The sequence below is a fragment of the Eptatretus burgeri genome, chromosome 5 (assembly GCF_056783735.1).
Source record: "Eptatretus burgeri isolate ZD-2024b chromosome 5, Ebu_testis_v1, whole genome shotgun sequence".
Classification (NCBI taxonomy): Eukaryota; Metazoa; Chordata; class Myxini; order Myxiniformes; family Myxinidae; genus Eptatretus; species Eptatretus burgeri.
In genome coordinates, this window is record NC_140965.1 from 41,802,374 (window position 1) to 41,821,109 (window position 18,736).

Genomic DNA, 18,736 nt, shown 5'->3' on the forward strand with positions numbered 1-18,736 from the left:
AAGGGTTGTTGGTGATTGTTAGAGATCCCACGGTGTCTTTTGTTGTTTTTTATAGAGGGGATGAGTAATCCCTGGCGGCCTGAGAAAATTACAAATCTAGCCACTTTTGAGTATTGCACCATTGAGTGGCAATCTGTCCAAGATTGTTTCCAGCATTTAAACATTTCTCGACATGCTCTGAATTCCCTGAAGCTCTGTCAAGAGTATGATAATTAATTGAGGGCCTTATCCCATAGTCATACATTTCTGAAGCATATGTGGTCTGATAATTACCTCTGCAGGTAGTAGTATAGCTGCTGACCTTGCTTTTAGCAGTGAGCAGTTGTATGACTTTCACAGAACTCAAGCTCGATATTCCCTTTTAACTGCAATATCATATTTCCTGGATATAATTCAAAGTACTTGCAAACTGTTTAATAGATGCCGATTAAATATGGTGGTTGGGTGGAATTCATCACCTATTGGTCAGGATGCTTGCAGAAAGTGCTGGTGTGGCATATGTCTACAGTCACCATTTCAGAGAAGCGATGCTATTTGATATTGAACAATGGATGACGGCTTGCCTGATCGACTCCTTGGGTTACTCCACTTTGTGCAGTAGCATGCCAACTGATGAAGTTATGATGTGACTATTGGCCATGCATTCTGGCACTGTGGGCATAGTCGTACCAATGCCTAGGATGTATGCATTGGTACGACTGCATTCTGACCTGTGAGTATGGTGCATTTGTTTGTATGTGCTTTTGAGTTTAGGCTGAAGTGCATGCATTTATTAGTTTGGCAAGCTTTGTTGTCATGTGCACATTGTTGCAGTGTTTGATTCCCCCCCCTTCTTATTTAAAAAAAGGTGATGTCATAACATACCAATGGAAAAAGTTCTGATCTGATTTTGGAGAATTATGATAGTCGGAGAATGGTCAATGCTTGGAATGGTCTCTCTGGAAAGGTCGTGGCAATGGAAAAGGTGGATGTGTTTAAATTGGAATTAGATCGGTACTTGGATGCATTGGAGCACCACAGGTAAGGGGATATTGGCAGGACTTGTAGGTAGCTTGTGTGTGGATAGGTGATGGATATCGGGGTTGGTGCGCACGCCGTGCAGGCATGGTGGGCCGAATGCTCTCTTGTGCCAAAATTCCTTATATTCCTTCTCTGCTCAGCCCACTCAGTTCCTTGTATTGTCTGTAAGTCCTTTACTTATTGCACCTCTAATTCACTTCCTTTATGCTTTTTGTCACTTACCTATTTCTCAATCCTCCTTTGGATGTCAACTATCTGCTCGATCACAGTGTCATTATCATTTCTCTATCATTCAGCTATTTCATGAGCCTTTATCTTTTTCTTTAAAAAAAAAGGAATACCTTTTGATAATCTTTCACAACATCAACAACAATAATGGCGGGTATCTTGGATTCAAGTGAGTCGAAAGGTGACAGACGAGCCGTAGGTGTGCCAGCTCAAGGCGAAGAATCACATTCCATTGAAATGCAAATGAATGTGGAGAACGGAAATCTCAGAACCAGTTTTATAAATAGAAAGAAGCTTTTCTTAACCGAGAAAGAATTTTACCCAAGAAAGAACACAACCTCATCAATTTACAGATGAAGCAACCATACCAAGGAAGGTCATTTCAAAAGATGAGGACAAATAATATTCAAGATAAGATATTTTATAATCTGATCCCACAAGGAAAGAATTGACTTTTAGGATCCATGTAAAGTGATGCTCATAACTTAACTTGTCTTTTGTTTCACACAAAAATAATGTTCAAGGTTGTGAACTAACATTTCCAATTCTGAAAATTGTGAAAATCTATATAATGATTGTTTATTCCTTTATTTTTCTTTTTTTTTTGGGGGGGGGGAGGGGTGGGGGTGTGGAGTGAGTGGGGTTGTTCAGCAAATGTGGAAATTCCTTGAAGCTGTCTGCACTCATTTGGTTATCATGAGAAGTCTCAGCTTGCATTTCGAATGCACTGCATTGAAACACCTGAGTTAACTTTGATGTGATGGATCATTGATGTCAGTGTGGCCATCCTCACCAGAAATGTAAAACTTTTGTGAGTTGATTTAACTTTTTCATGAGATAATGGGAGGGAGGGAAAAGGACCTGTATGGAGGAATAGATCAATTTGAGGGGGAGGGGGGATTTCACCAAATTTGATGGGGGAGGGGTGGCGGCATGTCCACTATATTTGTGGAAATTAAATAAATGTCGTGTGTGTGTGTGTGTGTGTGTGTGTGTGTGTGTGTGTGTGTGTGTGTGTGTGTGTGTGTGTGTGTGTGTGCATGCAGAGGGTATACATAAATGAATGGTGGGGTTTTGTAAGCAGATTGATTTTAAAAAAACAGATACTCACTTTGCATTGTACTTTTCTTTATTTGATTCACCAACTCAAACCATCATCGCTTAACCCTCACCTAAAATATTGCAGTTTTGTCTATTTCAAAAGGTTTTTGAAATAGAATTACATAACTTCAATGTGTGTACCATTAACAGCATGACACACATCATATCGAAATTCAATTTCTGCCAATACTCAGTCGAGAATCTCTGGCGTAACACTTTCAATTGTTCTTGTTGTGCTTTCTTGCAAGTGACTATTGTAGCAACTGGGTATTATAGTGGCGACTTAATGACAATGTCATGAAACCCCACCATTTATTTGTGTACTTCCTGTGTGTGTACATAATATATTTATATATATATATATATATATATACATATATATATATATATATATATATATATATATATATATTGTTACGTTTGAGGGGGGGGGTATGCATTCAAAGGGTAATTAGGATGTTTAATTAGGTATGCCATGCTGTTCGAGTTTACCAGGATCTCGATGTAATAAGTAGTAATTCAGTGGTGATAAGTTGTCTAGTAAATGTTTATTTCTTCAAGGGGGAAATGATAAATGTCACGTAATTAGATAGGGACACGGGATAGGGTAAGTGTGTCTGCGTAAACCCCTTTTGGTATTCTCTGAAGACTGGCCGTGACATCACAGGACAGAGCAGCGGATGGCTCCGCCCCGTGATCACGATTGGCGGAAGGCGACGGCAGTGGGCCAATAAACGGCTCGATTGGAGGTGACGAGGGCAGAAGGATAAAAAGGTTCTGTTCAGGGTCGAAAAGGAAGAAGAAGAAGATTACAACCAAAACGCTCGTGTTTTTTTTGGTGTGGAACCTGTGGCGGCAGAGAGCGTCCTGGTTGCTGTGCTGAGTCAATCGTGCTCTTGATCGTGTCTGGGAGCCTTGCCGAGCCTCGTGCCTCACCTCGGTTGGCTCTGGGGTTCTGCTGACTCGGAGTGCGGGGTGGGGCGGCGGGTGGACCTGCCTCCCTCTCCTGCTCGCGGCTTGGCGCGGGAGCTGGTTCCCTGGCGGCTGTGGGCGGACTTGGGCCAGGACCAGGAGGTCGACAGCACCGCGGTTTCTCCTGCCCCCCCCCCCCCTGGCGAGAGCAAGGTCGGCTCGTCCGGCGCCGATCCAGGGACAGTTGCGTCCACACCACGGTCCAGCCTGACCACCAGAGATAGCTACGTTTTGTGTGTGTGTGTGTGTGTGTGTGTGTGTATGTGTGTGTGTGTGTGTGTGTGTGTCTGTGTGTGTGTGTGTCTGCTTGGCGCCTTAGAGGGATTGAGAACTGTATATTCATTGGAATTGTCTGTGTTTTTCTCCACGCCCGATCCTACACCATCCCGTCGAATCGCCCCGGATCCCTCTTCTTGCCGAGTCTTGTTATTTCTGGTCAATAGTAAAAAAGAATAAACATCATCAACTCAGTGAAAAGTGACTCGTGCCACCTTCCTCGTCCCGTTTGCGGTAGAGCGATTTTTGGGTTATATCCAAAATATATACAAAAATGTATATATATCCATGGGGTTATAGAACCGCCATGTTTGGGTTATAAAGAAATAAACCGCCTCCATCGCTTCGGCTCATTCTACGTTGGCGGGACTGTTCAAGTCCCGTGGACGGCACATTGGTGTCAGTGTGATGGATGTTCGAACCCCTCTAAATTATATACCAGGATTAAAATCTCGCCACGAATTGGAATATAAAATTATTACAGAAAAGCGCACGAGCGCGGGAAAATTTTGGCGGGATTTTTCAAATTTAAATTAATTGGCGGCAAACGGGACTTCTGCACCATGGCGGATGTGCAGATGTTTGAGGAGGAAGGCCACGTGTCTGGCAGCGAGTCGGGGGAAGAGGGGAGAGACGGGGGTAGGGTTGGAACCTCCCCCATTCCGAGCGTGGACCGTGCTTCATTGCCCGTAATGGGACCGGCAGTGCCGGAAACCGGTGCGATGACGATCTGGACAATGTTGGAACGTTTAATAGGGGACATGACGGCACAAATGGCAAAAATGACGACACAGGGGGCAGAAATGACAGATCAATTGGGGGTAATGGGGGTACAGTTGGGTGCACGGATTGATTTAATGAGGGATGAATTGGGGGAAAAGATGGAGAAAATGAAAACTGAGATGCAGGAGTGTGTGGAAGTTAAATTGGGGGAAATACAAAGTAAATTCGAGGATAGATTGGAGGAAACAAAGGTAGAAATTACATTGGAGGGGGAAAATATACGGAAAAAATTGGTAGATAAAATTGATGCAACGAACATTCGGGTTGATAAAGTGGATGAAAGCCTGGAACGTCATCGTGCCTGTGTGGATGCTCGTATGCAGCTGCAAGTTGAAGAGTGGGGAGAGCTGAGGAAGCAAGGGATGAATTTGGCGGAGGAGGTAAAAGGATTGGAGGCTCGTTTGGACGAACAAGATAAAATTATGAGCCAAGATGAAGTCTTGGATAAAGGCCTGGTAGAGCCGTCTTTTGTAAGTAGAGTGTCCGGGTTGGTTGAGGAGCAGCTACAAACTCGCGACGGAGCCTTGGAGGAGGTTGTGCGGGCCCAGAAGATCCTGCGGGAAGAGGTGAATCGGTCCATTCAACGTTTTGAACAGGAGGCAAAATTGACCCATGAGACCCTCACCACAAAACATCTTTGGCCACAGTGGGCTCCGAAATTGGATACGCAGCCACAAGGGTGTTTGATCCCTGGGCTGGATTCGGACAAGGGAGAAACTGAGAAGCGGGCCACCGTAAAAGTGATCCCCCTGGTAAATTTCGACGGGTCAGGGAGCGTTGAAGCTTTTCTGACGCAATTTGAGTGCATTTCCCGACTAAACGGGTGGAATGAGCGGGAACATACAGGGAATTTGGTGGCAACGTTGCGGGGACCAGCCGCAGATGTGTTAAACGTGATCGCGGAGGGGATGTTGACCAGCTCCCACATTTGCGAGGCGTTGAGCCGTCGGTTTGGGTTCGCAGCAAACTGTGATCTGGTGCGGGCTCAGCTCCAGCACCGCAGATTAAAGCCGGGTGAGACAGTGCAGGAGCTGGCACATGACATTTACCAATCAGTCAGGATCGCGTATCGGGACCTTACAGTGGAGGCGTGGGACAGACTGGCACTAGAGAAATTTTTAGCTGCTCTCCCGGACCCTGAGGTCCGAGCGCTAGTGGAGCTACAGGATCCACCCACCGTTCACCGAGCGGCTGAGTGCGCGGCCAGGCTGGCCTCGTGGAGTCGGCCGGGTCGGGTTCCAGAGAGGCCATCGGTGACGATCCGACAGGCGGAGATCCAGGATCAGGGAGGGGGGCTGGGATAAATTGGCATTACCCAAATGTTTCAGGAAATTTGCCAGAAACTGTCAAGTTTGATAAAGGGTAATTCGGTAGTTGGTGTGCCAAAGCGGCGGGGTCCAGCCCAGCCAATAGAGCAATTCGATTATGGCCGAAGGGGTCCGGAACCAGAAGAGACATTACACCGATACCCACAGGGGCCTTTTATGGGGAGTTGTTTCCGGTGCGGGCGAAGAGGACACATGCAACGATATTGCCGGTACCCGGCGATGGAGGGACCCTCTAATAGACTTTTAGACTCTGAGAGGGTGAATCCTCCTGCTGAACCACCAGGTCTATCCGAGATGCCCTTTCATAGGTCGGGTCCGGAGATCACTGTCGGGGGTCCGGGAGACTAGATCGGGCTGAGCATTTAGGGCCATGCACGGCTGGTGAGATTGTGGCGAAGTGCCCTCCTTTGGTGGAAAAAAAAGAATTGTGGGAAAATTGGCATGGGTTTGTAAGTTCTGCTGGGTTTTAGAGTGACAATCGGGACAGTGGGTAATTGGTGACAAAGCGGGCACGAGTGGCTGTCCAATGGCTGGTGCGTGGATCGGGTGAGAAGTGCTGTGTGAGTTGTTTTAAGTGAAGAAGTGAAATGTATGGTGTACACATTGTTTTTTTATTGGGCATGGTGTGGTAACAGGGAAGGTCATGGTCGGTGAAGTGTTAGAAATGCAGGTGTCACATGTAAGGCCGATGGGGTGGGGGAGTCATGTGGGTTTTGTGGGTGGGGATGATGTGCTTGTCCACAGGGATTTCTGAAGCTCACGGTGAGCGTGAATTGCGACCTCCTTCAAGGAGATTCACCCCTGGTGGCTAATGGTGACAGTGTCTGGAGCCAACTGGGAGAGGGTCTGGTTGGGCGACCAAGGCGGGTAGGACCTTGGCGACCCAGGAAGGCCAGAGGAGCCAGTGAGACCCCTTCCAGAGTGTTGTACGGGATTAGAGCTGATGGCTACCAGGGGGGAGGGAATCAAAGGGAGCGGGGCGGAGAAACGTCCGGGTTGGACTAAAGCTTACCTGTGGGCATGGTTGCACCTGAGATGCCCCCATCATCTTGTGGTAACCCACCCCACGGCCACGACGGGATTCAGCCTGCATGATTAAAATGAGGACCATGACCTAGAAATGTGATGATGACCATGGTGTGAGTGTTGTGAAGATGTGTGAGTCCCACCCGATCCCGCACAACTTGACAGGTGCAGCAAGGGCACGATGTCCGCATAATTTTGGGGCAAGCAAATTTGAAAATTGGCTCCCCAGGTAACGCTGGGTCTATTAGCATCCACTGGGGGAGGCGGTCAAGTGTAAATATCCTGTGAATAGTGTCGTTAAGGCTTAGAGTAGGAATGTAAAGTATAAGTGTTGTGTTTTTGTGGAACCTTTTGTTTCCCCTCCCCAGATCACTGGAAGAGTGCTGGGCAGGAGCGATGATCCGGAGGATGGAGTGCAACTTCGCTCAGTGCTCTCATGAAATAAAATAAAAAATAAGAATAAAAAAAGCGAATGATTGTTTAGGCGAGGATAAGGCCATAAGGGGGTAGTACATTAAGCAGGATAGGTAAGTTAGCTGCGACTCGCTGCCCATTGCCCCTCCTACTTTATTTCGTTAGGTTAATTAGGTGTGAGTCAGTAAGTGTTAAGGCTGGTACGGTAGCGCCTGTGATATACCTTGCAGGAGCTGCGGTACCAGAGGAGGGGGCAGTGTTACGTTTGAGGGGGGGGTATGCATTCAAAGGGTAATTAGGGTGTTTAATTAGGTATGCCATGCTGTTCGAGTTTACCAGGATCTCGATGTAATAAGTAGTAATTCAGTGGTGATAAGTTGTCTAGTAAATGTTCATTTCTTCAAGGGGGAAATGATAAATGTCACGTAATTAGATAGGGACACGGGATAGGGTAAGTGTGTCTGCGTAAACCCCTTTTAGTATTCTCTGGAGGCTTGCCGTGACGTCACAGGACAGAGCAGCGGATGGCTCCGCCCCGTGATCACGATTGGCAGAAGGCGACAGCAGTGGGCCAATAAACGGCTCGATTGGAGGTGACGAGGGCAGAAGGATAAAAAGGTTCTGTTCAGGGTCGAAAAGGAAGAAGAAGAAGATTACAACCAGAACGCTCGTGTTTTTTTTGGTGTGGAACCTGTGGCGGCAGAGAGCGTCCTGGTTGCTGTGCTGAGTCAATCGTGCTCTTGATCGTGTCTGGGAGCCTTGCCGAGCCTCGTGCCTCACCTCGGTTGGCTCTGGGGTTCTGCTGAATCGGAGTGCGGGGTCGGGCGGCGGGTGGACCTGCCTCCCTCTCCTGCTCGCGGCTTGGCGCGGGAGCTGGTTCCCTGGCGGCTGTGGGCGAACTTGGGCCAGGACCAGGAGGTCGACAGCACCGCGGTTTCTCCTGCCCCCCCCCCCTGGCGAGAGCAAGGTCGGCTCGTCCGGCGCCGATCCAGGGACAGTTGCGTCCACACCTCGGTCCAGCCTGACCACCAGAGATAGCTACGGTGTGTGTGTGTGTGTATGTGTGTGTGTGTGTGTGTGTGTGTGTGTGTGTGTGTGTGTGTGTGTGTGTGTGTGTGTGTGTGTGTGTGTGTGTGTGTGTCTGCTTGGCGCCTTAGAGGGATTGAGAACTGTATATTCATTGGAATTGTCTGTGTTTTTCCCCACGCCCGATCCTACACCATCCCGTCGAATCGCCCCGGATCCCTCTTCTTGCTGAGTCTTGTTATTTCTGGTCAATAGTAAAAAAGAATAAACATCATCAACTCAGTGAAAAGTGACTCGTGCCACCTTCCTCGTCCCGTTTGCGGTAGAGCGATTGGAACCGCCATGTTTGGGTTATAAACAAATAAATCGCCTCCATCGTTTCGGCTCATTCTACGTTGGCGGGACTGTTCAAGTCCCGTGGACGTCACAATATATATATATATATATATATATATATATATATATATATATATATATATATATATATATATATATATATATATATATATATATATATATATATATATATATATATATATATATATATATATATATATATATATATATATATATATATATTGTCCCAAAAGTCACTGAGGGATTTTAAAATGAAATAACATTTCTGTTTTTCAATAATTTGTTTTTCTTTTCTTTTCAGAATTTATATTAAAATTTGGAAATTACCCCTGGAAAAATTCACAACTGAACAAAGAATGAAAATCATGGTATTTAATTTTAAATTTCATCGATCAATTATTTTCACCCAAAGAGCAAGGACACCGAATAATTTCGCGAAATTCAGAAATTTCTTGGCCATCACGTTCTCCTGATTTGACTCCTGATTATTTTCTTTGGGGTTACCTAAAGGAGCATGTATACATCAATAAGCCCCGTACAATTCAGCATCTCAAGGACAACATCTGTGCAGAAATTCGAGGGCTGCAGACAGAGTTATTGTCTGCTGTTATGGAAAATGCTGTCGAAAGAGCCCATCTCTGCGAAGCCAAAAATGGAGGACATCGAAGTTGCATCATTTTTCATAAATAAAGCAAATTTATCTCCATTTTGTAAATTTTCTTTTGGTATAAAAGTAACTATAAATTATGTAAAAAACAGAAATGTGATTTCATTTCTAAATCCCTCCATGACTTTTGGAACACCCTGTATGTATGTATGTATATACATTCATACATATATATATATATATATATATATATATATATATATATATCTTCTTCTTCTTTCGGCTGCTCCCGTAAGGGGGTCGCCACAGCGGATCATCCGTATGATCCGCATAGTGATTTGGCACATGTTTTACGCCGGATGCCCTTCCTGACGCAACCCTGGTCGCCTCTTACGACACAGGGATATGGTACACCTATTTTTAACCGGGGTATACACCGGCCCAGTATACTGGTACTCATTTCGCCGACCTCGGAAGGATGACAGGCTGAGTCAACCCCCTGGTGTATTAATTCAGTGGCCCAACGGGGATTGAACTCAGGACCTCTTGGATCCCAAGCCGCTGCCCTAACCACTGCGCCAACACCAGGCTCTATACACTGATCTATACACTGATATATATATATATATATATACACTGATCAGTGTGTGTGTGTGTGTGTGTGTGTGTGTGTGTGTGTGTGTGTGTGTGTGTGTGTGTGTGTGTGTGTGTGTGTGTGTGTGTGTGCGTGTTTCAGTGTCTCCTCCATAACTAAAAAACCATAAAACCGAGCAGCCTCAACCTTTGCTTGCATACTAAGAAAACTAAAAGGAAGTGCATGACTGAATATTGGGTGTTTGGGTTAATTAAAACAACCCTTTTGAACATAATCAATGGCCTTATTTAATTACATCTTTCATCAGGTGATCTTCAGCCACATCGCTCTCTGGGGTCTTAAGATGTTTCCTGGGTAACCATGCTGGGGTCGAAAGCCGTCATGTTTTTTGGCCTGCTCAACCATGCTTTGACTTGGAACAGGCGCAATGATTTATTAGCGATAAAGATTTATTTTCACTTTCCTCCCTCATATTATTGAACGCCTGTTCATCATAGCTATGAATCGCCGTATGCATCGCTTTTGGAAGTTCTTTAGTTTTCAAATTTGGAGCTTGGAGCGATTTCATGCATGAAATGAAAAGATTTTCCATGATCTACTCTCGTGGACTAATTCTCGTATATCATCTAAATATTATTTCGGTTTTGAGGATCGAATATCATCCGGACTAAATAAGTGTCGAAATCTGTTGTGAAATCTGATAATTTAAATAAATAATGAGTCTTATAACAAAGCCGATATTCCTATTTATTTTAAGCAAGCAAGGCGATGTTCCCTCCTTCTCCATGCGTACACAAGAAAATGTGAAATTTCCAAAGCATTAAACTTATCCAACTGGACATAACAACTGCCCAGATAAATTGTAAGACAGAGAAGAGGTGAGAGAGGAAGAGTGGGGAGATATTGGAAATGGTGGGGGATGAGAGGCAGAGTTGAGGGAGGATTCCGGTGAATGTGACATCCAGTTTCACGGCACACATATATTGATGAATCACCCTGCCTGTGAAACACCGGAAAGACAGTTTATAGCTGGGTCAGGATTCAAACCTAGGCTACACAGCATAGAGCGAGTGTGCGTACCTCTCGGCTATCCTGCCGTGATGTTAACGAAATGTTTCATTTCTCTTTTTTTTAATTTGTAATTATCTATGCTGAAGTGATGGGTCATATAATGAAAGAATATCATACAAAAAGGGGAAATTGCACATTTTCAGCGAGCCAGCCATTGCCCAATACAACGCGGGACAAATGCAAGTGAGTACCTCCTGAACATTGTTCAAGTCAATCGACATGCAGCATTCACTGACAGTGTGACTATTGTAGAGTGCTTGCCAGGTGGCTTAAGCACTCCAACAAAATGGTTTATGAGGAACGGCTCAATTGGCAAGCAATAGCAATTTCTGAATCGTCATATTAAACACACACCCTCCTGGCAAGAGTCAAAACATTAAATATGTCAGAATTGGACAAATGAACACTTTTTTTTAGTTGTCGGAACTGCTGCTAAGTTCAATTCTGGAGCTTAAATTTTATAATTAGGCTCAGTTTATGAGATTCTCAAGGTTATGGCATGTGCGGAAATGAAATAAAGCCACCAAAGACAAACGCTAGTGTCTCCAGGCATTTATAAGCAATGTACCAAGCGATTTGTTGCTATGATGAACAGGCATTCGATAATATGATTTATGAAAGTGGGAAAAACCCAAAAAAACTTTATCATTAAGAAATTGTTGCGGCCTGTTCCAAGTCAGGGCATAAGTTGAGCAGGCCAAAAAACATGACGGCTTCAGATCCCAGTGAGGTAACCCAGGATATGCCTTAAGACCCCAGAGAGCAAGGTAGCTGAGGATATGCCTGATAAAGGATATAATTAAATAAAGCTGTTAATTATCTTCTAAAGGGTTGTTTTAATTAACCCAAACACCAAATTTCACTGCACTTCCTTGGAGTTCTCGTAGTATGCATGCAAAGTTTCAGGCTGCAAGGTTTCATGGTTTTGTAGTTATGCAGGACACACACGGACACACACTGACACATATATATATATATATATATATATATATATATATATATATATATATATGTATATATATATATATATATATATATATATATATATATATATATATATATATATATATATATATATATATATATATATATACACACGAATACACACACACACACACACACACACACACACACACACACACACACACACTGATGTTTATTAGTATAGACATCCTTTATCAGGTACGTTCTCGGCCATCGCTCTCTCTGGGGTCTTAAGGCATATCCTGGGTTACCTTGCTGGGGTCTGAAGCTGCAATGTGTTTTTAGCCTGCTCAACCATGCCTTGACTTGGAACGGGCCGCCACTATTTCTAAACGATAGTTTGTTTTTCACTTTCTTAACTCATTTTATCCAATCCCTGTTTATCAAACCCAAGAACTGCTGGATGCATTGCAATGCTGATATGCGCCCGGAGACGCCAGCGTTCGTGGCTTTATTTCATTTCCGCACAGGCCATAACCTCGAGAATCTCTCAAAATAAGCCAAATTACAAAGTTTAAGCTCCAGAATTGAACTTAGTAGCAGTTCCAACACTAAAAATGTGTTCATTTGTCCAAGTCGGACATTGCCTGTGTGTTTCCGGGTGCATGGGTTTATTGACGGCAATCTATAATCGCTTGCCAAGCAGGGCGTTCCGTTGGAGTGCGTGCTTGAGTGCTTAGCCACTTGCCGAGCGCCCTACAGTCATTAGCGGTACAGTTCATGTCCTGATCGAGATGTACAGTCGACAATTACTGCAAGGTAGAGGTACGTCTTCAGCGCACATGGACGTGGTACATATGGGTAGATTTGGATCTGAAGTGACTCTCCATGGTTGTGTGGGCGATCATACTAAACACCACCCGGAGAAGTCCAGAGAAGTTCATCGACGCCCAGAGATGCCTGGCAACTTTTTTTTTTTTAGCAGTCAGAACTGCTGTTAAGCTCAATTCCGCTGTTTAAATTTTGAGGTTAAGAGTTTGTAGAGTGCATCGCATTTTAATTTAAAATGTGAGTGGAAATTAAATAAATTTACGAACAGCGCCTGGAGAAGTCCGGCAGTTTTGACGTGAATTAAATCTCATGCACATCAAGATGCCCGGATATGTCCGGAAATTAAATAAGTTAAATAAACTTATGAGCACCACCCAGAGAGAGGTGTCTCCAGACTTCTCCGGGCGGTGTTGGTAACTTTATTTAATTTATTTAATTTCCGCTCACGTTTTAAAACTAAAATGCGATCCGCTCTGCAACAGCAGAAATGAGCTTAACAGTCGTTCTGACTGCGAAAGAAAGTCTCTGGGTGTCTCCCAACTTTCCACCTGTCACATGTCATGCAGCTGTTTATAAAGATTAATGTATGTACGTACGTATCTCCCTGAAATGTCTATATAAATGTGACATTGTTTTTCCGTGAAAACGACTCAAGGTTTTTGGGTTGTATACAGTGCGTACTGCAGTCTGTAATTACACTGACTCCAATCTGCCAATTCCCGAAAAAATTTCTGATATCAGCCAAGCACGTGTGCGTGCGTGCGTGCGTGCGTGCGTGTGTGTGTCGGTGTGTGTCAGTGTGCGTGTGCGTGCGTGCTTGCATGTGTGTGTGTGTTGTTCATAAAGCATAACATACTCTCTCTCTCTCTGCTAATTCCCCTACCCCATCTCTCTCTCTCTCTCTCTCTCTCTCTCTCTCTCTCTCTCTCTCTCTCTCTCTCTCTCTCTCTCTCTCTCTCTCTCTCTCTCTCTCTCTCTCTCTCTCTCTCTCTCTCTCTCTCTCTCTCTCTCTCTCTCTAACTCTCTCTAACTCTCTCTCTAACTCTCTCTAACTCTCTCTCTAACTCTCTCTCTAACTCTCTCTCTAACTCTCTCTCTAACTCTCTCTCTAACTCTCTCTCTAACTCTCTCTCTAACTCTCTCTCTAACTCTCTCTCTAACTCTAACTCTCTCTAACTCTCTCTCTAACTCTCTCTCTAACTCTCTCTCTAACTCTCTCTCTAACTCTCTCTCTAACTCTCTCTCTAACTCTCTCTCTAACTCTCTCTCTAACTCTCTCTATAATTCTCTCTCTAACTCTCTCTCTAACTTTCTCTCTAACTCTCTCTCTAACTCTCTCTCTAATTCTCTCTCTAACTCTCTCTCTATATCTCTCTCTATATCTCTCTCTCTCCCTCTTTCTCTCTCTCTCTCTCTCTCCTCTCTCCTCTCTCTCTCCTCTCCCTCTCTCTCCTCTCTCCCTCTCCCTCTCCCTCTCTCTCTCTCTCTCTCTCTCTCTCTCTCTGGTTCGCTGTGTCTGTTTCTGGACATATCTGGCTGGTAGTTATCTCCATACGTGTCTGGATGGTGGATATGCCCAGGCGGTGTTTGTCTCCAGATGTGTCTGGCTGGTATTTATCTCTGGATGTGTCTGGACGGGAGTTTGTCTCTGGATGTGTCCATGCGGCGTTTATCTCCAGACGGCTTGGCTCCGGACGCGGTTGGGTGATGTTTGTCTCCGTACCTGGCCTGGCGGTGTTTGTCTCTGGGCGGTATTTGTTGTCTGACTGGTCGAAAATGGATTTCAGACATTATTTTGTTTCCATCCTCACTGTTTTTCTATGCAGAATCATTTTGATGAGACAGTATGAATCGTAATTAACACTCCACTACACGTCTGCTTTCCTTTCCTGTCACCTCACTCTACCTTCCCTTCCCCCACCCCTCCTCGCTCTCCCTCCTTGCTCTCCCTCCTTGCTCCCCACCCCTCCTCACTCTCCCTCCCTCCTTGCTCCCCCACCCCTCACTCCCCCTCCCTCCTCTCTCTTTCCCCCTCCACCTCCTTACTTTCCCCACTGTCTCTTCTCCCCCCACCCCTCTCTCTTTTCTCCCTCTTTTTCTCCCCCCTCTCAGTATTCCTGTCGGCAAAGTGACGGATGGTATTTGCTCGAATATAATGCAATGTGGTTGTCCAGCTCGGATAGATTTCAACTCGTCGGTGGGCTGTATTGCAATGCCGGGAAATAACACCATTTTGTGTGATCCTTCAGTTGTTGGAAAGTATTCAATTGTTGCATTACCAATGACAGAATTATATGATGACATTTATATTTTATGCAACCTTGACCCTTGAGCTTTTGATCGAAAACAAAAACCCAAAAAACTTCCAGATTTGGATCTGTGAACCAATTCAGTGACCCAATATGCAAATTCTTAAAATTTCAGGTCAATTGGATGAAAATTGACGATTTTATGTGACGTTAACCTTTGACCTTTTGACCAAATTATTAATTAATCTTCTCCATATTCTCATGATAAAGTGTTGTTGAAAATTTTATGACAAAAGCCTAAATGGTTAAAAAAAAGTTACGGCTCAGACAGACAGACAGACAGACACAGAAGTCATTGAAAAAACCCCGTCTCCTACTGCGCGGGGGACGAGCTGACGAGCTTGCTATTGCTTGCCAAGCCAGCCGTTCCTTATCGACCGTTTCGATGGAGTGCTTGCTCGAGTGCTCTACAAGCTGATTGTTAATGGAACACACCCATGCAGTAGCCATTAATTGATGACATGGGCGACACTTCTGTATTTTCACACTATTCCACCTTGACAACTCTGGCTAATTGCCTTCAAAAATCTTCATTTATGATACAAATTGGGGGAAAAAAAAAATCCGGCTTATGTACACGGAGCAAATACATGCCTACTGCCAATGTGCACATTTCATACATCATGGTTATATAGATTGGATAATTCAAATTGTGAATATGAGACTTCCGAAGACATCTTGGACTTACCAGAAAACCAACATGTCAGATGCAGGATTTAATGAATGAAAAGGATAAAGGGAGAGGGAGAGAGACAGAGAAAGAGGGAGGGAGAAGAGACGTCCATTGACAGAATACTCTGATTTCCCACAAGTACAACTTTATCATTTTTCCAGTTGTATGTCCATACGTGTGAGATACAGGTATATGTGTGACAGCGTCACTATGAGCCTTAGATCGTGTAAAAACAAACAAACAAAACAAACAACAAAGATGTCGTGCACTTTGGCACAGGATGAGGCCACTTGGCCCATCATGCCTGCGCTGCACCAACCCCAGTATTGTCACTCATCCAAATACAAGTTTCTGACCATCCACACAAGCCAATATCCCCATACCCCTTGATCTCCAATGCATCCAGGTACCGATCTAAATGGTATTTAAACTTATCCACCACTCTCCGTTGCCACTACCTTTCTCAGGAGACCATTCCCTGCATTAAGCACTCACCAACTGAAAGGTCCCTGCCTTAAAACTGTCCTAATTCTCATTTTCTTTACCCTCAGGCTGTGGCCCCTCATCCTAACATTGTCCATTCTACTGAAAAACTGCACTGCACCTGTCTTGTCCACACCCTTCGTCATCTTAAACATCTCCATCAGATTCCATCTCAACCGCCTCCTTTCCAAAGTATAAAGTCCTGTCTCCTTTGAACGTTCTTCATAGCTTCATCGAGCTAGTGCTGAAATCAAGTAGCTCAACACTTTACACTCTCGATGGCAGCTATGTCCGTCTTGAGTTGTAGTGACTAAAACTGTACACAATATTCCAGATGAGGCCTCAGTAAATTCCTATACAGTGCAATGTAACATTACCTATTTCTATTTATCATTTATCCCTGTATGAATACAATCTAAAACCCTGTTGTTAGCTTTACCTATAATTGCCTGGAACCGTCCTGTGTGCTTACCCCCCCCCCCCCCCATATCTATTACCAACCGCAGATACTTATCCCGTGTGACACGCTCCAAGATTGCCCCTTGCATCGTGTAATCTTCATTTTCATTATCTTTACCCATCGCCAGCACCTTTAATTTATTAATGTTAAAGTGCATCCATCATCTTTTAACCGATCTATGAAACTATCTTGAGTTTCCTGAACTAATCACCACTGTCTCTGCTATCCACCTTCCCTCCAAGCTTTGTGACATCTGTGCATTTATAAAGCTGCTTTTAACCTCATAATCCAAATCATTGATGTAAATTATGAAGAACAAGAGCAAGAATTTATTTGCAATATATGTCCCCTTCTGGTTCCAATGAATGTTCGGGAGATTAAAAATTTGTTTGCATTTAACGCACACTCGAGCCGATACCGGAACCAAAATGAAGAAGAAGAAACTCTCCAACCAACTGTGTTTGGGTCTCCTTGGCGAAATTAAAGGAAAAGACATTTTCATTTACTGATATCTTTTGTAGACTAGAAACCAATAAAGCCAACTACGATAACAAACCAGAGATATAAATAAAAACTAGTTTGCTTTAACGCATATGTGACCCGATACCGGAACCAAAATGAAGAAGAACAAACTCGAACCCACCATGTGTTTTTTTTTTTTCTTTTCCAGATTTGCCTCTTTCATCTTAAAAATAACCAGATGAACATGCATAAAGCAAAAACCATGCGGACAGCTTATGCGCCTATATAATACATTGTGGTGATATACTTGGGATCATTCCAATTGCACTGGGCCAGGGACTAACGCTCAGGCCTAAGGCCGATCTGTGCTGCTTCACGGAATGGTGGCACATGATTTTATTGGGTGGAGTCAGGGCAGACGTCCAGCCAATGGGAGTAAAGCTATGGGGTGGGTCAGAGTAGTTGAACCAGTGACCCATGTGTATGTGAAATTTTTAAAGTCTATTAAGGGTATAACTGTGAAAAATTGATGAAACGCCCTGAAACTCGAACTTGTTCCATAACTTATCATAATAAAGCCATGTACCAAGTTTTAGTTGAATATGTTAAAGGGTATGGGGGGGGAGTCTGAGAAACCACATATGGGATGGATGGACAGATGGAGAGCAAACCTATAGTCCTCTCTGGTGAAACCAGTAGGGGACTAATAATGGACCCAGTAATGTTACAGAGCAGAGATGCTGCTGAAGCAGTTTCTCGGCAAGCATTATTACTGGGTGGTTTGTCATTGTCTTCCCAGAAAGTGGTTAGGGCAGGAATTTTTAATTTGTTCAGGTTGGCTGTGATAGTTCACCTACTCTACGCAAAGGACACCGTGGGATATTTAATATCCACCAACTCGTACAAGCAGAAAGGACTCTCAGTTTAACGTCCAACAGAGGAACGCACACACATGGATGAATCACCCTTTCTGTGGAACACTGGGATGACAGTTTATAGCTGGACTGAGATTTAAAGCCAGGCTAAACAACTTGGAGGCAAGTGTGTGGACCTCTCGGCCATTGTGCCAGCTCAAGGACATTGGGTGACATCGATATAATTTTACGTGAATTAAAAAAAAACAAAAAAACATTTAAGACATTTTGCATACCATTACAATGCAGAGGATTTGAATTTATGATCCCAGCGTTATATTAGCCAAGTATTAATACTGGAACCCCTTTTTGCTGTACAAAGTATGGTAACCATAAGTCCGACAGGACAGTACTAAAGTAGCGCTCTTATATTTGAGCTGTCCATCCGAGGTTTCATTACCAACGAGGCCATAAACTGTTGGATTGGTGTTTCACTGGCAGAGAATTTCCCATTAGATATATGTTCAGCTGGGTGTCCTATCTGCTAGTATTGGTTGGTGAATGTTAAAGTTCCCATGGTGTCTTTTGCGAAGTGGAGTTGAGCTATCGCCGGTACCTTGAACAAATTACAAATTGCTGCCACGTTCAGTCAAACGTCAGACTTGGCCCGGCCAGTTTTTGAGTGACTTGAGCCAAAATTTTTCCCCTGCTGATCCCATAAGAAAGTGAGGATAATTGAGGCAGTAGTAGTAGTGGTAGTAGAAGTAGTATAACCATAAACAGATGACATTTACAAATGCAATACCATTTAATGCCAGCCCTTTGACCCCACACCAAAATATAGTGTTCATCCGGCCATCATTACTGTATGGCGTTACATGACATAACATCATCCACTGTCAATGTTGAAAGAACATTCGCATATTTTTGACCTGC

The 18,736-nt window shown here is 44.1% G+C and overlaps 1 protein-coding gene across 2 annotated transcripts in view; it reads left to right on the plus strand.

The window, feature by feature from the left end:
- Window positions 1-18,736, plus strand: part of LOC147026307 (netrin-G1-like) — a 189,735-nt gene that overhangs the window by 153,066 nt on the left and 17,933 nt on the right. The gene's annotated exons all lie outside the window — the stretch shown is intronic.